General features: G+C 39.2%; 1 protein-coding gene across 1 annotated transcript in view; it reads left to right on the forward strand.

Annotated features, from left to right (window-relative positions):
• The window catches only part of LOC135499123 (transcription initiation factor IIE subunit beta-like), a 462,452-nt gene that overhangs the window by 368,714 nt on the left and 70,142 nt on the right, over positions 1 to 23,596 (forward strand). The gene's annotated exons all lie outside the window — the stretch shown is intronic.

The raw sequence follows: 23,596 nt of genomic DNA on the forward strand, positions 1-23,596 counted from the left end.
AGCTTCTTGCTTCTATTTCAAAATTGATTCCCAATTTTCTCTGCGGACAACTTCCGTTCAGGATGTTTCATAACGCATATTCCTATCAAATTTCAAAGCGCTTTCAAAGCGCTCTCTCTTCAATTTCAAACTCCCAAAATGTCAGTTCAATAATATTTCAAATAGAACTATCAGCAAAATTTTCGGTGTGGTACTATACACTCTTCAAATATCTCTCATCCACTTCAAAAAGTTTTTTCCTATTTTCTCTGTGGACAATTTCAATTCAAAAACATTTCAAAAATTATTCTAATCAAACTTCTTTGTCGACAAAATCACCGTATAATGTATTCCCTCCATTTCAAAATTGATTCCTTATTTTCTCTGCGGACAATTTCGATAAAATTCTTATGAAACTTCTTTGTAGACGATTTCCAGTTCAATAACAAACTATAAGCAAAATTACTTGACTGTGGAGGCTCTTTAAAATTTTCTCTTCCGCAAAAGTCATATCACTTCTATACATCGAAATCCCTTGTCAACTTTCACTGCATTTTTGTCGATAGGAAAAAAATTACCGAATGTGCTCAATGCCATTTCTCTCAGTGGACGAAATCAATTTTTAAAATTTCCAAAAACATATTTGTTTGATATCGATGGCATGTTCCTCATCAGTGGACCAAAGAATGTCTACCAAAATGTCATATTTCTCAACTTTAAAGCCATATTTCTTTGACGACCAAAAAGCGTCAATAAAAATTGTTTAATTACTCAGTCTCAAAGCGATATTTTTTAGTGGACCTAAGAACGTCATAAAAAAAGTTTATTTTTCCCAACTCATATTTTTTCAGGAACAAATTTCGTAGAAACGCTAAATTCCTGAAATAGAGATATTAAAATTTCAGTCGAAATTTTAATTTCTCTATTTCAACGCCACATTACAATGATCACTCAGTGGACCAAAAAATGTCCACAGAAATTGTATTTCTCAGCCTCAAAGCCATATATAGGACTAAAAAGCGTCCACGAAATGTTTGATATCCTAGTCTCACACCCATATTTTCTAGTGCCCAAAAATGACCAAATTTTTTTAATTTCTTTATTCTTTTATTTCCGACTTCAATGCAATTTTTCTTTGAGAATCAAAAGCGTTAACAAAACGTAAAATTTCTCAGTCTCAAAACACAATTTTCCTGTACTTCCTGAGAAAATTAATTTTTCAATCTCAAACCCATATTTTTCAATGCACCAATAAAATTGCCACAACATGTTTCATTTCCATATTCACCCTCAATGTACTGATATTGCTAGGTTTCCAGACAAGGCGCGTCATTACCTTGGCGAAGAATACAGCAAGCATTGGTATGCAATCTATTTCAAACTGAAGTTGATCGGCTATTACTCACTCAAAAACGGCATCGTTGTGTACACAATGGTAACAAGTTAGCGTGATGCCACTGACATGACTGATCATCACTGCTGCTCGATCAGAGGTCTGATATCTCGGCAAATATAGCGTTTTTGTGTCTCATTCAAAAACAACAATATGCTTTGCATCGAAACTTACGCGCGCAGTGTCCAGAGAACATAAAAAGGGCCAAACGAGTGAAGTAGGTTTTAAATCCAGGTCATATAGCAGAGCAGTGTTCTAAAAAGCCTCCTTTTGATATGTTGTAGGAAATGAGATTTTAAATTGGTTTCTACGGAAATCAAGGCAAATCAAGACAAAATACATTACAAAGTCATTTTCGACCACTCTGCCACTTAAAAACAAATAAAAATCACGCTGGTCTCACTCAGAGGCACCATGTTGCTATCTGTTGGTAAAGCATTTATAGGGTCTAAATCCTACCGTTCAAGATGTATGCATACATTAATACTTGTACTCCTTTACAGCTAGAGCTCCCATGCGTGGTCCAATGATGAAGCCATTAACAAAAATTATAACCTCTATATCACCTACTCACACCACTGGAAAACTTTTAGAGTTGGGTTTCTATGGGCAGGTAGGCCTACTCTATCCCTCAACACATTCAAATCATTTGTAGCTTCCATGTTAAGTAAAACTAAATGAAACAGAGAGAGAGCGATTTACTTTCCACAGAGGATTTTCATAATAATAAATTCTGAAATATTCGTGAAAAAAATTTTTAATAAAGAAATTTGGATGAGGATTTCGAAATGGACGATAGAGAAAATAGATAGCGATTTCATAAACTGTGATATTGCATATTTCAAACATGGAAACTAGTAGAATTAGCCATGGATGTCTTTATGAATTATATATAAATTACACTACAGGAGAACTAGATAAATATCGCTACAAAAGAGTCAACTATTAAAGGTGTCAATAACGAGTAGATGCAAGAAACTGATATTATAGGTGAATTTATTAAACATGTTGAAAGACACTTGCTTTACTATTTTCATGCTATAGTTTCACCGGTCTAAGTCCGCTGGATTATATATTTCATGAAATCAAAAACAGACCAATCCGAGACACGACGTCGAGTAAAACCGGACAATATGGTTTTGCTAACCCGATGTCAATGTAAAACATGAGGAATCGCATCAGGCGGCAATAATATCGTATTTTACCTTTGTTGATTATTCAGGAACGATATTCAAGAAATGATCTCATATTGGTGAATCTGGAATGAATATTGTTTTTTTTTTCTGGTTTTTATCATGCGCATGCATCCGCTTAATAGAACGCCGGTCTTTTGTTTAAATTGTAACTTTCAATTATTTGTCTTTTTTGCGGGGGAGGGGGAGGGGCTCAACATTGAAATAGATGTCGTTTTTTTCACTATCTTTAGTGTACTTATCAGTCGATCTATTTGTTTTAAAAAAAAACACGAAGCCACACCAGGGTCTTTCAAATAAAGAGTCAGGTCACGACAAGTTTCTTTTGATCCCACAGCTCTCTCGGGCAATTAACTGGAAGCCATGATGAAGCCCTTTTTAATTCAGCTACAAACTGAGCTGAGGTGCAAAACAATGATGGAATGACACCAAAGTTCAACGAAAAAAATTTACTCGGCATATGAGGTACACAATGATTTATCGCGTTACAAATACATAGAATATAAATTATATCGATGTGAACGATCTAAGAATTCAAGCAGATGTGTTGAGTAGCTGCTAATTGCCAAACATAACAATAATCAAATCGCAGTTAAGCTGATCACTGATCGCTTCACAATTTGTTATAAAAAATCCATAATTAGGTTGTTATCAATAGCAAACTTGGCACATGTAATGTAAATTGTTTCTTATGAGGTGACTCAAAAATTGATGTAAACATCATAAATGTTTGTGTTCTGGATTTTTTACCGTGAACGCGAAATTAAACAAGCTGTAAAACTCGTTGTAGTCGGTTAAAATTAATAGGATATGAATATCCCATTAGATGACAACAACCGGAACTATGTGGTACCATTAGATTGTCCATTAAACACCGACAACATACATGTACTAAATTGCTAACCACAAAAATATATATGTGATGCTGTGGAATAGAAACGCTTTTCGTAAATTATTTTTAAATCAGTGCCATCACTTCTCCTCAAAACTGTCGAAAAGCAACATGCGAAACTTATCGCTTTTCATAAAGCTGTCATCTGAATAGTTTTATAGAGATCAGTGACTTTGAAGCTGGCGTTTGCTTTAAAACGGGGTGTTTGTAACGGCGATGTTCAGCTGATCGAGGAATTGTTCAAATTCCTGTCGTGCGGAATTGGCTTGGGTGTACCACATGACCCGAGAGAACCCCGTCCCTACGCGCGTCTTCCGAAATGGGTGGTGGCTTTGATGTTGAAGTCATACGTTCCCGTGTTGCCTGACTCTTTATTTTGAAAGACTCTGGTCACACCGACCTTTTAGAGCGTGATGATCTGATGACATGTTCAGTCATTTCTTCTGGGGGTAAACTAAGCACCATTATTGACCATGTTCAGAGTCAGGTTTCAACCTAGCTATCCCCAGTACATACATGTACTACCAAATTGATTGAATATGCAGGTTCAACAGAATCTTTGCTCAACCGAAATAGATGCACCACTTTCGACCCACAATTTCAAAGATGTATATTAAGTGTGAATTGAACATATTGGTTATGAATAAACAACAAATTGGAGCCAAACTCACCGATTTCCTGTGAGGTATAACTCTCTTAATATTCCAAAAAGCATATACAATGTACTCCTTTCTAAGTCATGAACTAAATGGATAAATAATCTTATACATGTGAAACTTGAATTGGTTCAAGTGGTCAGCTGATGATTTCCTCCTTACCATGCAGGCTATCACTGATAATAGCAAAACAGGTTAGAACTAGATCTGACTAAGCACTGACATTTTGTTTAATCTTCAAAAAGTGTCTTGTATAAAATTTTGTTTTATCTACAGCTCATCAGTCACACTGTCTGTTCGCGTGTGACGTTCAGCAAGCCAACAAGCAAGACTGCAACAGATGAACATGCCGAAAGGCCTGGTGCAATGGCAGGCTGGGGACAAGAAGCGCAAAAGTGCCATGCCGCTTATGCATTTGGTTTCCAACATTTCACTAGAGGTTACTAGCCACATTCGTCTGCTGCGGCGTTTCTTTCCAAATTGGTTACCAACGCCACCGCTAACCGGATAGCATTTGTACTGGCCGCTATATATTGTTAAGCCACCCACTGAGCCCTCTGCAGCGCCATGTTATTTTTAGACGGAAAGCCCCCACGCCAAGAGTTACTTTGAGAATGGAAACCCCTCAACCTAATGGGTGATGTCATTGTCAGTGCAAAATACTCGATCACCTAATTTCTACATGGATTTCCATTAGGAAAGGGGAAGGATATGTCTTCTAACAATTGTGGCAATAATAAGTTCTAAAGTAAGGCCCTGAATAAATTGACTTGAGTGACTCTAATTGTGTGAATGAATTGTCGTCTGCTATGACTGCAAGTGAACCTGCATCGGCTATTGGTCAGGAGTTTATGATGGTTCATTGGGTGATTTCAAAGTCAGTTTTTAGATTTAGTTTTAAAACTAAATGGAACACTAAAACCCTTGATTAAACCAGCATTGAAATGAAGTGGGTTTTAGTTTCATCCTATTTCAAAGTCGGTGTTTGTTGGTTTTAGCATTATGTCCGGTTTTAGCTTAAAACTAAGGGATGGTTTTAGTGTCAAAAACTAACACCGGGACTAAAACTAAAACTCTCCACAACACCAGAAATGAAATCAGTTCTGGTGTTAGTTTTGACACTCAGTTTTAGCATTATCCTATTTCAAATTAGGTTTGTAGTGCATTTTGTATTACCAATAAAACTAACACCTTAGGCATTTACACCGAGTGGATTTCAAAGTTGGTGTTGGTGTTAAGCAAAAAAAAAATCATGTTGTTCGTATACCGTTTCAAGAAGTAGTTGCTGGTATTTTGAACGCTGATGGGAATAATGATGGACGTGAAAGAAGACGACAAATTTATAGATCGGAAGCAGTTACAATAGTGTGAAACAACAGTAACAACGACAACAACATGCATGTTTGGTTTTTCCAAGGTTTTATCTCTGTCCATCTTGGTGTTAGTTTTACCTGCAGAATAAAACCTCTTCTTAGTTTCAGCCCAGGTTTTAGGTGTTTAGATAAAACCAGTGTTGGTGTTAAACTAAAACCTCGAATTGGTCTTATCCAGACATAGGTTTTTAGGGGTAGAAATTAGGAATAAAACTGACACTAACACCCAACACTAAAACCAAAACCAACTTTGAAATCACCCATTGTATTTGAAGTTACACCCTGTGATGTAAGATGACCTGTGTGGACAAAGCGGTATAAATATAGTTAGCTCAAGCTGGTAAAAATCAGTAACCAAATATTTACTGATGATGTCCACAGTGTCACCTGCCTTGTGTGTGGTCTCACTGTACTGTAGTATTGGGGATGGAGCGCATCACCCAAGATAACCACAAAACGCAAACACGATTCCCCGGGAGAAAAGAGTGGAGTGCCCTGGGGATTACATTGACTTTGTTATTAAGCACAGACCGATGAGGTCCATCCCAGCCCACACACGCAGACACCTGACCACTGATCGTCACGCAAAGCACACTGTCAGCAATAAATCCCTTGAGATGCTAGAGGGGAGGACTAAGGCACTTGCCAAAAGCCGAAAGGATTTTCATTCTCCGGCGTTAAAATATCATGTGTAACTTGAATTTAAATCAGAAAATTTTGAGGCAGCATCAAGATGTAATTGAATGCAGAACCAACCTCATTTGTTTATATTTTTGGATGACCTGCCAGGATTTGTGTGGGGAGCAAACAATGAAGGAAAAATGCCGGCGGTAACGTGATTTTATTAATCCTGGGATGATTCTTGCAAATGCCCTTGAAAGAATAGTCTTTGTGAATTCATGATGATATGCATAGCCTCTTAAAAATGAATTCCCTTTTTATGCTCTGGACATAGTTTCAAGTCTTCTAAAGGCGATTAAGCTCAACTATTTTTACATTTTCTCGGGCGGTAAAAATGTATTAAACTTTTCCGGCCTTTCCTGTTTAAAAGTCCGGCGCAGATCAGTTTGCTAAGTCTGATGAACATGTTGATAAGGGTTCCATTCAGAAACTCGTCTATGACTTGATGATGCGTCAATTACTTTGATAATGATTTAGGTGCAGGAAGGGTATTGTGTTGCAGGTGCGAAATTCGCTTTAAATTGATTTGAACCATATGTCCCAAAATGTTGTGAAGCAGAGAAAAGTATTGAAAAAAACGTTAGTTATATTTCGGGCCCCAAAACCTTGAAGTTATCGAAAATTCGTGATTCGACCGACCAGGATTATAAATCTACTTCTATTTTGCCGTAGCCTTAAAAAATTATAAGCGTGCAGAGTGAGAGTGCCATTTCACTTTTCACTGGACAATGGCCTAAATATTTATAATAGGTGACTCACGAGGATAGAATCACTATACAGTACGCATGATAGGAGAATCACCGAAAGCAATTGACCTTCTTTATGAGTTTTATTTTTGTTCACCTGTCGGGACATGGACTTCATTCGGGATGGGAGATAACACACCAAGGAGCACTTGACTTTTATAAGTTTGACTATGTTATCAGTAGCCAAATAAATCATACCAAGTTATTGAACACAAGGGATCAAATATCACCATAGAAACTGATAACCTATAGAAAAATCGAATGTCAAATACATGTACAGGCCAGATAAAAAATCACTGAAAACGTGAGATCGTCCTTTCTTTCTTGCTGTGCATCGGGAGAGGGCGTATTTTAAAGATACATTTATATAAGTGAAGACGTCGTCAAAACCAAGGCCTGGTGGTTCAGGGCAAATTAAGTCACTAACCCAGTGTTAACTTTCACTCAGCTTTATCTCCTTCAGTTAGCCCGGTAAACTTGATGCAGAGCAATGCCACACAAGTGGCCAACGTGTGTTAAACAACCAGCCCAGGGATGTAGAAAGAATAATATCACTACGCCTCCGTCTCAAAAACCATTGAGAAAGAGAACTATGTACTTTAACTAACGCTTATATATGTTTTTAAACAGGTGCACACTGACGCTTTCTCAACCACTTGTTTCCTCCAAATTGCCAGTGGATTTGAACTGTGAGGGTGTGAGGGCGATTTCTCTAGGTATAGTAGGCTACTCTAGAGACTGTTTTAACCCGCGCCTTTACATGTTTTTTAAACGTATTGACATTATTGACAATGGTTTTCTAAATTACTTTTCTTTATCTCACGAGATAACCACTACATTTGATCTACGTTGATTGCTTGGAGTCTTTTGTTTGGTTAGGTGCTCTTGAGACGCTCGTTTAGGGATGGCCGCTTGATAATAAGCTATTAATTGGGTGACCTTGTCATGAGAGGTATGCGTACGTAAACATCGGGCGACAGTGATAACACACTGCTGTCGATAAAACCTGAGAATAAAAGTGGTATCGATCGAACCTCACCATTACCTCTCATGATGATCATAATTGGCAGAATCCAGCCCTTTCGTTTCTGACCAGAGAGAAAATTGACATGGAAGTGTTCGCTTCTGCGTGATCAACTGAAAAACTAATGCAATTTAGCCTTCTGTGTTTGTGCCCAAGACTCACATTAACTTTTATCAAACTTGTAAAGCATATTACATATTCTGAAAGTGTCTGTTCTGTTCATAAAACCAAGCAGATATCGTGATATTCATGGCCAGCACTTTTGTTTCTGACTATACTCCATGACATAGAGAGGATAGGCTGAAGGAAAGTCCAACTTCGGAATTCTCAGCCTGCTGTGATTGTACCTAGGATGCCCATCTACGTTTGTCTAATGTGTAAAACATATTACATCTTCTGAAAGAATCTCTTCACATTAAAACCTTGTAGACATCGTTAGAATTCGCAGACTGTGTAGCACTTTTATTTCTGACCATATTATTGTTACCCGTCACAGCAAAACCAGGCACAGGTCTCTCGAAGCTTGGCAGGATGAGACGGACTAGTCGTTTATTTCACTGTAGTCTGCCTCTGGCATAACCATCAATGGGAAGCCTATCAGACTCGTATGATATCCCGACAGTCGGGCGAGTAAGTGATGACATTTAAAATCTAAACTGGTTGTTGTTCACAGATATTTTTAGAAAATCATACAAGTTTGATTTTTTGTCACGTTTCAAAATTTTGAGAATCCAGCAAAAGTTTATTTTCCTGTTAACATAACATCCCATAACTCTCCCACCGAGGAAAGTGATCTGGAAAAAGCCATGATTTCTATAGTCCAGCCAAAAGCACACAGTTCAGCACCACCTCTGACCATGCAAGTTATTGATAAACGCAAGAGTATCTATGTTGCTTGTGAAACGACTTTCATGACCAGGGGCTTATATAGTTTCAAAGTGATTGCGTATTGACTAGTTAGACAATACAATGAAACCTCCCATAGCGGACACCTCTTTATTAAGGACAATCTCTCTATTAAAGACACATTGGATTGTAAATCATCAGCATTGTAATACTCTAAACGAATTACATATAGAATGATTTAAGCACATTCTAAATGTCGATCAAGATGACCAGGGCAAGAATTTTGCAAATTGTATCAAAACTAGACCATCGCGGCCAATGCAGCAGTCCTGGGACGGAACGAACTCAGATATGATAGAGAGTTTCGGTCATGCGCAAACAGGACGCCTAACATGGAATACATCATCAAGTCAGGTTGCAATTAGCATTATCGCCGCTGCCTCGGTATAAGGAATTGATACCGAACTGGCGGTATCAGTTGTCTCACCAAATCCGCGAGGGTCGAGCAAGAAATGTAGACCAACCGATTGAGTGGTTTTGGCGAGACAGAAATTGATACCTTACCAACTTCTGATATATATACGTTTTCCCCACGCTCCCGCCAGGTGGCCAGCGTGTAAAATACCGTAAGTATAAGGTATCAATTTCTGCTCTGTAAAACCTCTTAAATTAAATAACGAATAGTGTGGTTTTAAATGCTTTTTGGCTGTTATCATATTTTGCAGCAACCCAAGCGTCGGTTGCCTTACCCAGAGTCTTTCAAATAGACCGAGGTTGCCGAGGTTTTGGTCAACAATTAAGCTTCACCGGAGCGCTTTTTTGAGACAATATCAATATTGATTATGCCGATTATGCATTAATGCCGACAGTGAGATAGCAATTTATATTCTTAAACAACGAGCTGTAATGTACTGGTTTTAGATGCTTTTGAAAGACTGTGCTGTAGTTAGGGATCTACTTAATTTTTGTGAAAGGGCAAACGTATGCAAATATATATATTCTCTATTTTTCTAATGTTAATTGATCACGTAAATGGGCAGTCGGTCGCCTTTAATTTCATCAAATTAGCCCGATTAACACAGTTTGTTTGCGGGGAATTTTTAGCATGGGGTTGTAATAAAACAATTCAGGTAGAAGTAATTTAATAAGTTCAACGGTTAATGTATAAGAGCAAACTAAATTACAAAAAGTCCCCTATATTCAAAATAAGAACCAAGTGCTAGTCTATCTAACCAGTAGCTAGTTGAAGTTCTTATTAAATCAATATTTGGGTGTTCGCCAAAACGGGTGGTCGAGGACTTGATATACGACTTCACATGCCTCGATCTGGGTTATTCTTGTACTAATGGGCGGGATTCCGGGCTGAAATCGTCTCCTGTGATTGACATTATTATATTTGTCTTGGTACTGTAGATCACTATTTTTGTACATAGGGTCCGTGGCTGATAAACTTCCATTTACAGAGAGTAAGACAATGGTGTATATCAGAGACGTCCGGCAAGGTCTTAATTAACACCTTCATGTTCACGACAAGCCTATGATAAACAGACCTATCAAAGGTGAGCATCTGATGAAGACTGGCTACTCCTCGCCCGCAAAAGTAGTCAGAAAACCAGACGTCTGGGATTTTTTGGCAGGAATCGTTTATTTAGTACGTAATGTGGTCAGTAAGGAGAGCAGTTGCATAGTGATAAGATCACAGGGCTCATAATCGGGATGTCTTGGGTTCGAATCACCGAAAGATCATCATTTGTTTCGTCTTTGTCATTCCAGACCAGCAGCAAATTGGTAACTTACTTGCATATAGATGGCGAAATATGATTAAGGAATTGATACTGAAGGTATTGCATTTCTTTTAGTGAGTTTTTTGGCCGGATTTGGATCCACACAATGGTACTTAAAAGTACCATTGTAAACAAGGGACTAGCTCCTACTGTTGTAGCTTTTTCTAGCAAACCCCGCTCATTATGTCACGTCGGTGGTGTGTGTCTGTCGCAGAGGACGGAGTTACTGACTCACCAAAGTCCCTCACTTTCACCGACAAGTAAAACATTGCGAATTCTGAAGAGCGCCGGTTGGTTAAGCTCTTGGTTCGGGCTTTTAATCTCTGATATTTTCCGTCTGTACATTTTGTAACCATTGTATTTTCATTTTAATGTTCTCCTTTTAGGAGGTTAATAATGTTATTATTATATTATTATTGCTTGTCTCACCAAAACCGCGAGGGTGGAGCGAAAATGTAGACCAAAAACGAGGCAGCTGGAGCCGAGGTTTCGGCAAACATTTCAGATCCAGCCGAGCGGTTTTAGTGAGACAATCAATATCGACAGTGAGGTATCAATTTCTAATCTAAAAAATCTCAAATAAAACAACGAAAAATAATGCATTCCATTTCACTCAGCTAAAATTACCATTTTGCTGAGTAACCCCGACTCTCAGTCTTTAAACAAAAAAAACAAAGGAATAAAAGAAGAAACTGAGATTTTAATTCATTGTTAACAGAGATTTATTCAACAAGTATGATCAGTAATGGTATCCATGTATCTAGTTAAATCATCCATTTCTCACAAGTATCTGAAGTGACCAACTGAATTTAGTCAAATGCAGAAATAATAAGAGCACTGTCTTCAAGAATTTAGAAAGTCTGACTAAATTCAATCGTTGTCTGAAGTGTCATCAATTCGAATTGTCATTTTTTTTCTAATTTCAAAACATCCTTACCAGACCACGATGACCCAAAGGAGTTGGCTGAGAAGTTCTGTAGTTTTTTCACAAGTAAGATCAGTAAGATTCGGGTAAAACTCGTTTCGAGCAATGCTGTGTCGACACCAATTTCAGAGGACTCTGTTGAAGGCTGTGTTCCAGGCCTGTCCAGTTTCACCCATGCAACTGAGGATGAAATAAGGAAGCTGGTGTTGTCAATACCCGCCAAGAGTTGCACTCTGGATCCGATCTCGACTGTCCTACTGAAAAAATGTGTCACTCCCCTTGTGCCAGTGCTCACATCTATAGTCAACAAATCAATGCAGCAAGGGCATGTACCTAAAGACCTCAAATTTGCCTTAGTGAAGCCTTTGTTGAAAAAGCCAACCTTGGACTGTGATGAACTTGCCAACTATAGGCCAGTTTCAAACCTGACCTATTTATCCAAGCTAATCGAAAGGGTTGTAGCTGTTCGTCTACGAGAGCATATGACAGTGAACGAGTTGTATGACCCGAATCAGTCGGCCTATCGAAAAGGCCACAGCACCGAGACTACACTTCTTAAAGTTACCAATGACATACTCACATCCTTGGATGTAGGACATGAGGGTCTCTTGGTGTTACTCGATCTTTCTGCGGCCTTTGATACGGTTGACCACACCATTCTGCTTGGCAGACTCCAGGAGAGGATAGGACTCTCGGACACTGCCCTGCACTGGTTCAGCTCATATCTCGAGGACAGACAACTTTCTGTGTGTATACAGGGTTTTACGTCAGCTGCTGTGTCACTGGAGTATGGAGTGCCGCAAGGGTCTGTGTTGGGCCCAGTACTTTTCACGATATATACAATTCCATTGGGAGACGTCATGAATAGAGCATGCATTCCATATCAATTGTACGCTGATGATAATCAGTTGTTGACTTCTGCTCGATGTGGTGACAACGCCCAGTGTAGCGCCATGGTTGCCTCCACGGAGGGTGGAATAGGCCATATCCAGTCTTGGCTGTCAACAAATTGGCTCTGTCTTAATGCCCCAAAAACGGACATGGTCAATTTTGTGTCAACGCGTCGACAGGGATCCATTCCCAGTATCAGTATCAGCGGAGTTCAGATTCCAAAATCTGAATGCGTTAAGGACCTGGGAGTGTGGCTCGATGAGGGAATGACTATGCAGACTCAAGTGAAAATGACATGCAAAGCTGCCTATGCCAGCCTCTACAAAATTGGGAGGATAAGGAAATACCTAGATCGTCACTCAGTAGTAAGGCTTGTGCACGCATTGGTTGTCTCCCGACTAGACACTAACAATGCCATACTCTATGGTCTACCAGATAAGACCCTGGCTCCTTTGCAACGTGTGCTAAATTCCGCTGCTAGGCTTGTTTGTCGCCGCAGGAAATTTGACAGCATCACCCCACTGCTCCGCGAGCTCCATTGGCTTCCTGTCAAGGCAAGCAACGTTTACAAAATTCTGACTCTTGTACACAAGACAGTAGTGAGCAGTGGGGGTCCGATATACCTGTCAGATTTGCTGGTGGCGACAAGCGGCTGTACGAGGTCCACCACGTTCAAGGCGCTTAAAATCAAAAGAAGTAAGTCCAGGTATGCTTCTCATGCTGTGGCCCATACCTGTGGAACAAACTTCCTGTTTCCGTCAGGGCTCTACCAGAAACATCATTTAAGAGGCAACTCAAAACCACCTTGTTTGAGGACTATTTAGGGGGGGGTGGCGCCTTGAGCGTGGTGGACCACGGAAAGGCGCCCAATATAAGTTTTTCAATTCATTCATTCATTCATTCATCCTTTTATAATCTGACCTAATTCAGGCAGTTAAAGCAAGGTGTGAAGATGACTAATTCAGTCAAATGCATGCCCAGAATAAACAATAAAATAGTGTCCACTATCTGCAATACTCACATACATAGATATATAGATTGTAAACGTTGTGTGGGGCGCCTTTTCACCGAACAAATTGTGCTCAAGGCGCTGCCCCCTCAAAGTGCCTCGCGTACAGCCAAGTCTTTAACTGACATTTGAATTTAAGGACATCTGAAGCATTCTGAATATGAGATGGGAGTTGATGTTCTAACCAAATTGAATTTGAATTCAGTCATTCAATGAATTGTTTTAAATGCTATCGAAAAACTGTTTCTACTTCAGAGGCCTAAGCATGATGAAATTAAATACGATTTTCTTGTTTTCAAAACACAATTAAGTAAAACAGCAATGTAAACTATGCTAGATCTGCAAATCACAGAGATACAAACGAAAATAACGATATCATAACAGAAAAATTGTATCTATCAAATCTTAGAAAACGACAGACAAAGTTGACAGGATTTTTATGAACGTTACTGACGATAGTAATGTGAGTGATGACCCTAGTGTTACCGGCAGAATTAGGGCGAGTTAGAGTCTGATTTTGTTTCAGATGATGACTATGTACCTGCTGTATAGCATGACGCTAGTAATAGTGATGGGGCTTTTGATGGTGGCCCACGTGGAAACAATTCGTCTGGGGATGAAGACATGCACCTCCCCCCCTCAGAAATCCTGAGAAATTCGGCGATTTAAGTGTTAATCTACTGGTATGATATTATACTTAGAACACGACACCAAATCAGAAGAGCCGATGGGTCGGTGTGCCGGTGTAGACAGTAAGACCCTTAATCTACTGGTATGATATTATACTTAGAACATGACACCAAATCAGAAGAGCCGATGGGTCGGTGTGCCGGTATAGGCAGTGAGGCCCTTAATCTACTGGTATGATATAATACTTAGAACACGACACCAAATCAGAAGAGCCGATGGGTCGGTGTGCCGGTGTAGACAGTAAGACCCTTAATCTACTGATATGATATTATACTTAGAACATGACACCAAATCAGAAGAGCCGATGGGTCGGTGTGCCGGCGTAGACAGTGAGGCCCTTAATCTACTGGTATGATATTATACTTAGAACATGACACCAAATCAGAAGAGCGGATGGGTCGGTGTGCCGGTATAGGCAGTGAGGCCCTTAATCTACTGGTATGATATTATACTTAGAACATGACACCAAATCAGAAGAGTGGATGGGTCGGTGTGCCGGCGTAGACAGTGAGGCCCTTCATCTACTAGTATGATATTATACTTAGAACATGACACCAAATCAGAAGAGCCGATGGGTCGGTGTGCCGGTATAGGCAGTGAGGCCCTTAATCTACTGGTATGATATTATACTTAGAACACGACACCAAATCAGAAGAGCCGATGGGTCGGTGTGCCGGTATAGGCAGTGAGGCCCTTAATCTACTGGTATGATATTATACTTAGAATATGACACCAAATCAGAAGAGCCGATGGGTCGAAAAGATTTTGAACTTTTAGATATATTTCAAAGTAATCATTTTAAGCGTATTTTAGGTCTGCCAAAGAGGAGCCACCATTGTAGCTGTTGGCGGCCCTCGATATAAAACCGGTATCCGCTGTAGTTATAAATGGAAAATTTGTCGTTTTTTTCTGTTTTTAAACAACAGTCTCCGGCTTGTTTTTTAAATACATTTCTTTTAGCGAGGTTTTTAGCAGGATTTGGATGTATTAAAGGCACGCTTTTAATAAATACCATTGTGAACAAGCGACTAGCTCCTACTGTTGTAGCTTTTTCTAGCAAAACCCGCTCATTATGTCACCTCGGTGGTGTGTGTTTGTCGCAGAGGATGGGGTTACTGACTCACTAAAGTCCCTCATTTTCACCAACAGGTACAACATTGTGAATTCTGAAGAGCGCCGATTGGTTATGCTCTTGATTCGGGCTATTAAATCTGTCATAATTTTACCGTCTGTAAATTTTGTAACCCATCATAGTATAGTATTTTATTTCATTTCGATGTTGTCCTTTTAGGAGGTTAATAAATATTATTACTATTATACCAAAACCTTTTTTTCCTTTTGATATACTTGGCCCTTTTTCACTCATTCAAGAGTTCAAATTAATTATTTCATAGGAAAAGTCAAAGCATCAGAATCTCATGGCATTGATAGATATGGTAACGTACTTCAATATCTTATTATGAATACAGCCGAGAATTGGGATGATGAAGACATTGGTGAAATTGAAAATAATGCTCACGTTGATTGAATAAATGTACAGGTTTTGTAGGTCTACATTGTAGGTCTTAGTTTTATAGTCTTCCATTTGTAGATTTAGTTATGCGGCTATCAGTGGTATGACCTAGGAATGTTGATTTCTTTCTGGTCAATAAAGATGTCAGTGTTACTAAGCACTTATTTTATTTCTTATTATTGAGAGGATTGGGATGGACTTTAGGAGAGAAATGTTGTTGGTGACTGCTGTGATTATTGACATTCGCAGCTCATCCCAACAGAACTAGCACGGAACCGGGATGCATGGGCTGTCCATGCCATTTTGTAGGACAAAAGGTACTCTTCTATGCACCGGCAAAATCACAAAAGTGATACGATGCTATGATGATGATGATGATGATGTCTTGTCTACATGTATAAAGCCACTTAACTATTCTATTGTCTTTGGCTCTGAGTGTACATATGTAGTACTGTATTCAAACAAATAGGCAAAGGAACGGCATGTTACACAAAAGTACATTTATTGAATCAGGTACAGAACTACTAGTGTGTACAACAAATATACATGTACTATGTATGAAAAATTGATCTACCAGTATCCACCCGTATAATCACACCAGTCTCCACTGATAGTAAGACCCGTGAGACTTTTATGCCAGTCTCCTAGACATAATAGATTGTTCCTATAGGTGCAATGCATATCTTTTTTGAGAGTTAATCACACACAAAACAAATTAAGATAAAATTGGCAGTAAGGTCTATTAGGGACGACACCGCAACAGAGTTCTATTGAGCAAAAATCAGAATCAGAGTTTTTCTTCAAAATCTCATCAAATATCGCAATATCAAAATACATGTATCATGAAAAAGCTACTTTTTCATAACATGTAAACGCCTAGAATGTGAATCTAAGATCCATGCCCAAAAAAACCTGCAAAAATGGGTATAACTTTGGTATGCAGACATATACAGTATCAAATCACAGCTGCACAGTACAAGAACACATTCTATAAGCCTATGTGACCGATCAGACACACCAAAACCAGGCGCATGTAGGCATACCATAACTTTACAGAATATGCATTGTATTTATTTAACCCTATTTCTAAATTTTACGACAGGCGTCTGGTTTTGCTGTGATGGGTCGCATAGAGAATCTCACATCAGACAAACTGTACTTGGTTTAATGAAATTTGCCCTGAAATCTTTAATTTCCTACAAATGAATAGGGGTTACCATAGATGGAAAAATCAATTAATCAAATTCATTGATAAAATTTATAGATTTCAGGTCAAATACCTCTGACACGTGTATAAAGGGAACACCCAATTCATCCTGGCAATGGCATAATACAGTGACAAAGTAGGCGCGTTTTACTGTTCAAGTAAAATGTAACAAATACCAGCAGTTCTATCATTGACCAGTTAATCCACACATAAGAAATGGGTAGATCACAATGTTTTACTGTTCAAGTAAAATGTAACAAATACCAGCAGTTCTATCATTGACCAGTTAATCCACACATAAGAAATGGGTAGATCACAATGTTTTACTGTACAAGTAAAATGTAACAAATACCAGCAGTTCTATCATTGACCAGTTAATCCACACATAAGAAATGGGAAGATCACAATGTTTTACTGTTCAAGTAAAATGTAACAAATACCAGCAGTTCTATCATTGACCAGTTAGTCCACACATAAGAAATGGGTAGATCACAATGTTTTACTGTTCAAGTAAAATGTAACAAATACCACCAGTTCTATCATTGACCAGTTAGTCCACACAGTCATAAGAAATGGGTATACAGTCAGGCCTCTCCATTGCATGAAGAGCAATACACCCAGTTCTTTTTACGCTATTTTGGCTATGGGAGGGCGAAGCCCGATCAGTGCGAGCGCCGAAGGCGCGAGCTACGGCGGGGTCTGGGGGGAAATTTTGGAAACTAGATGCTCTCAGATGCTTTTTCCAGGCATCTGAGAGACAATGTTCACCAATAATTCAATGCCTGAAGTAGGGTTTTTTATTAGGGACTCTTTAATTTTTTTGACTGTCGAGGCGGCCCCTCTTGGATCCGCGCCTGATGATGCACTGGTGGCTGGAGAGTACAATGACTTGAGGTGTCACCTAGTGTCATTTTCCTAAGGTAAAGCCCCAGTCGGTGAGTGAAGACAAGTGAATAAATCATTCAACAATCAATGTGTTTTTACGGTGACTTCATTTTATTTTTCTTTAAATTCCAGGAATCGAGTGGGTGAGGACTAAGTCAGAATTGCACAGTTTCATGATACAGTCAACATACTATTTAAATGATGACTGAGTGATGGACACAAATATTGCACTAATCTAAATGACTTAAAATTTTGTTTTCAAGCAGCAGCAGTATCGACCTTCTCACTCACATATAAAGAACAACTTCACATACAACGAACTTGGACTTAGTTGGAAATTGACACAAATATTGCACTAATCTAAATGACTTAAAATTTTTGTTTTCAAGCAGCAGCAGTATCGACCTTCTCACTCACATATAAAGAACAACTTCACATACAACGAACTTGGACTTAGTTGGAAATTGACACAAATATTGCACTAATCTAAATGACTTAAAATTTTGTTTTCAAACAGCAGCAGTATCGACCTTCTCACTCACATATAAAGAACAACTTCACATACAACGAACTTGGACTTAGTTGGAAATTGACACAAATATTGCACTAATCTAAATGACTTAAAATTTTGTTTTCAAGCAGCAGCAGTATCGACCTTCTAGAACAACTTCAGTCACATACAACGATGCTGGATTGGAATCTCAGATTCCAGTAGTTGAATGTATGACCTCAGCAAATTATTAATGCGATTCTTTAGCTCAATACCATCAGTCAGTCTAGAAATATTATAATGTAAAGTCAAGTGAAGTCTACATATAAATGATACAAAAGACAGCAGTAAGTATTAATCCCGATTTCTTCGAGTTTCAAAATCTGACCAATGACTTCAATTATTGCAGCATGCACAGCCAGCAGAGTGTTGTCTGGGTGGCTCTTCAAAGTTGGATGTATCTTGACTTGTTAAAATGAGTGTTAAAAATGTGAATTATTTCAGAAATTGCATCCTGGGTCAATGGCAATGGGAACAATCTAATTCTCAGTAGTTTATCAATGGTATCGGACTTCATTGATCCCTGATGCTTTCCGCAAACGAGCTGCATGAAACTGAACCCCCTTTCTGATATAGCATTTGACATGGGAAAAATTGAAGACAGAGACATGAAATACCAGACGCTAGGGTACACTTGCTTCAAGTCATCCCTTGTCATCCATGTCAGAACATCAATGGGGCTCAGCAGTCTTTTCTCTTTCAGGTTGCTCAGTTCACCTTCATTCTTTTTAAGAGCATATTGTGGTACTGCCCTTGGATTCTTCTCCCTCTCTTTCTTTTTGTTATCCAACCTTTGGGAGCAAGAAGATGTCTCTGCATCGTTTTCTTTCTGATGCCTTCTTTTCATGAGGCACAAATGCTTTGAGAACAGATCATACTCTTTGACCAAGTCAGAAGGTGCCTCGCCCTGGGCCTCATGATCATGATTCCCCTCTGCCTCAGCATCAACCGGGTGATAATGATCATTGAGTCGTTTCAGGTGAACATCTACTGAAGCACTAGACAGTGATGCAGACAGTGTTGTGGCCCTGACAGGGGCAATGAAGAGTTTGTGCAAGCTCTGTACAACTGGGCTCATGTCATCATAGAAGGCAGTGTTCAACTCATCCGACAGAGCACTGCAGAAGGGGGAGACGAATTCTTTCTTGAATTCTTCGAAATCAAATGCTGGTTTGTCACGACCCCTGGTCTGCCGGATGAACAGTAGAACTCGCATAAGTCGACATCGTATAACCCGTCACTGTGCATAAGTCGGCACCCACCAGAAAGTCCAAATTTCATCTAACTAACGTTAATTTCATTAAAAGATATGCATACAACTCGTCATTCATAAGTCGTCATTTAAGGTTAGGCTCTACGTCAATTCTTTGCAACACCATTCTGCCATGATTTTTTTGTTAAAAACACCAGCATTACTCCTTCAAAAGTGAGTTTCATCAAATTTCAGGTAGCACACACTGTTCTTTGTGCATTACTGGACATACTGCCAACCTTGAAATGCAAATTAACTTCGTTTTGAGGGAGTTCTAATTGCTTTCGAATTTCAGTTTCCTGGAAAAATTTCCAAATGTGCACAAAAGCAATTGGAGCAGCTTCAAAACGAAGTCAATGTTGATTTTGATGGTGGCAGTTTGTTCATTAAATCACAGAGAACAGTGTGCGCTCCTTGAAATTTGATAAAACTCATTTTTGAACAAGTAATGCTGGTGTTTTTGCCAAAAAATCATGCCAAAATGGTGTAGCAAAGAATTGTCGTAGAGCCGACCCTTAATACAAGTCGGCACCAATCTTACAGTCCCTTGTAATAGAAATGAATGTACAATTACACCGGTAACTTGTCACCGCGGGGCGTGCGTCTTTGATCAGCCCATAGATCAAATGACGATCCACGTGTATTAAAAATGTACGGATACAGTTACAAGTCGTCACTGACGAGTTATGAAAGTCGTCATTGTGATGAGTCATGTAAGTCATCATTGTGACGAGTTATGTAAGCCGTCATTGTGACGAGTTATGTAAGTCATCATTGTGACGAGTTATGTAAGTCATCATTGTGACGAGTTATGTAAGTCATCATTGTGACGAGTTATGTAAGCCGTCATTGTGACGAGTTATGTAAGTCATCATTGTGACGAGTTATGTAAGCCGTCATTGTGACGAGTTATGTAAGCCATCATTGTGACGAGTTATGTAAGTCCTCATTGTGACGAGTTATGTAAGCCATCATTGTGACGAGTTATGTAAGCCATCATTGTGACGAGTTATGTAAGCCGTCATTGTGACGAGTTATGTAAGCCATCATTGTGACGAGTTATGTAAGCCATCATTGTGACGAGTTATGTAAGCCATCATTGTGACGAGTTATGTAAGCCATCATTGTGACGAGTTATGTAAGCCGTCATTGTGACGAGTTATGTAAGCCATCATTGTGACGAGTTATGTAAGCCATCATTGTGACGAGTTATGTAAGCCATCATTGTGACGAGTTATGTAAGCCATCATTGTGACGAGTTATGTAAGCCATCATTGTGACGAGTTATGTAAGCCATCAAAGTGATGAGTTATTTTACTCGTCCTACCTGTAAGTCATCATCAACATCTAAGTGCCAAGGGTGGCGACTTACACGAGTTCTACTGTATCACAATGTTCTTGATATGATTACACAACCAGTCCATTGACTTTAAAGTAGGTATTAACTTACACGAGTTCTACTGTATCACAATGTTCTTGATATGATTACACAACCAGTCCATTGACTTTAAAGTAGGTATTAACTTACACGAGTTCTCCTGTATCACAATGTTCATGATATGATTACACAACCAGTCCATTGACTTTAAAGTAGGTATTAACTTACACGAGTTCTACTGTATCACAATGTTCTTGATATGATTACACAACCAGTCCATTGACTTTAAAGTAGGTATTAACTTACACGAGTTCTACTGTATCACAATGTTCATGATATGATTACACAACCAGTCCATTGACTTTAAAGTAGGTATTAAACCATACAAGTTTTGCATGTATAAATCAATATCAAATTGAAACATCCTATCACGTTTCTGAAAATGTTTAACAAGAATATTGCATTAGGTCGGGGGGGGGGGGTAACCACTTGTCCAACCAAATGAACAACTGCACCAGTATTCCTGCGTTTGGTCTCGCGACGCCAACAACAGATTGACAGCGAGCCAAGGCCACTCACAGCCAGTAAAATCGCGAGGTTGTTCAGTCGGGTGGACTAGTGGGTAGTGCTGCCCCTCCCATAATATGAAAAGAGCAATCTCTAGTGAACTCACACAACTGTTTGACATGGGGGAGCCCCCCAAACCCCCGTCCTTCTGACATATATAGCCAGTACATTGGGGGATGAGTCCCCCAAACCCCCTCCCCCGTTCTCTGAAAGTGACAGGTTTTAGTCAGTACATTGGGGGGAAGGCCCCCCCCCAACCCCACCCATTAGACTCTAAAAATAGAATTCCTTGGAGACGCTGAACAATAAGGCCCCATAAAGAAATAGTCCCCGCCCCGGTAGCTGTCTCATATCTGCTGGAAGAAGCAGCTATTTGTGGTGAAATAATAATTGAATGCATGTCATGACACCCAGGAGCTTTTTCTCATTTCTGAAACAGTTGCATGGTTGGAATGAATTTCCAAATCAGTCCGTCAAATCTCTATGCAAATGGAACATTATGACCACTCTATATTTGTGCAGTAGTGTTAAAACTGACTTTTTTGAAGTAAAGTACGTAAATCGAGAAGAAGAGGACGTTTACTTCGTCTGCAATGAAATGTCACAACTGTCTCCGCCGACGTTGTTGTCCTGTATGTTCTAGCAGACGATTTTTAAAATCATGATGTCCCACACCCGCACTTCAGTGGCGCCGGTGTGAATAAATCTACTTGCGTGAATGGTCAATGGCTCATGACGTCATGAAATAATTGCGTCACGAGGAAGGAAACAATGGGAATCATGGTAACTGTGGTTGCGGTGCGTCGTGAAAGCAGGATCGGCAAGCGCGGTCCGTATGGAATGCAACAAACTGTACCGGAACCGGAATTGTCATGGGTCTGCACAAATTTTTTCAGATTCGATGGACATGATGGATATATGAATTTTGTTTACACTTTATACATACACGTAACCATTACACTCACTACGTTGTGTGAGTTATGAATTATTGAGTCTAGTGACACAGTGTTCCTTTACTTTCAGTAAGATTTTTTTTAAATTGCATTGAGATGAAACCTGTGCCACATTGTAGCCAATATCATATAGTTTCAAAAACAACAAGAATTAAAAAAGCTGTTGGTAAAATTTTGAGAAAACTGCATTTTTCCATTTCATGTACATTTTCCCATACATTGTATACATGCATTTCTCTTAAGTCAATCTTCCCATTTTTACTCATTTAACATGTTTAAATGTGTCATTTGCACTAAAAAATCACTTTGTTTGTTTGTCCACATGGTCAAAAGGAAAAGTAAATGATCATAACCAAAATGATTTACAAGAGTAATTAGATATAAGCAGATTATACAAGGTGTTTAACTCTAATATTTGACTTTTAGCCATATTATGAAGGGAATATGGGAGTTAAACACCATGTCATCTCCTATTATCTTACCATTGTTGCAACACATTTTGGTGAAAATCATTTACTCTTCCTTTTGGCAAAAGAAAAAAATATTATTTAGTGCCGATGGGAAATATTGACATGCATCGCAATCTGTTTGCATTCACCTTGAGCGTGATCGGATCTTTGAGTGTTGTATTCATAGTCTCTCTCAAGAGGAGGCAAGAGCTTTAAGAAAGAACTTGTGATTATCTCCGAGTCCACATTCCGGTCAAACAGGGCACACAATGATGCCTTGCATAGGCTCATTGGGAAGTACCCCAACAACACGTAAGCGTGGCTGATGATTTTCCCAATGATGGAGAAAACATCAGTGTCCATCACATCATGGTCCACTTTTGGGACCTTGGCATCACTCCCCTCAAAATACTTTGAGAGGGCAGCCTTCAGAAAACACGTAAACATCTCTCGGGACAAGCCATCCATATCCTCTGCAATGTTTTCTCCTTCGAACGTCATATTGATTCGATGGAAAGTCAGTTGGTCATCACTCCTATAATAGTCCATCAGGTTTAAGATCGACTCACGGCTGATGAACATGTTCTTCTCCACACCAACTCGAATGAAGGTTTTTATCTCCATAGCTGTACTTTGTAGATCTCCAAGACCTGAAGTGATAGAGTAAGTTAATCAAAGAAATTGCCAACTCTAAATTGTCAATAGACAAGGACATCCTTAAAGAGATCAGGGTTTTTCAGTGGCCTCAACAAGACCTGAA

Source organism: Lineus longissimus, chromosome 14 (assembly GCF_910592395.1).
Source record: "Lineus longissimus chromosome 14, tnLinLong1.2, whole genome shotgun sequence".
Taxonomy (NCBI): domain Eukaryota; kingdom Metazoa; phylum Nemertea; class Pilidiophora; order Heteronemertea; family Lineidae; genus Lineus; species Lineus longissimus.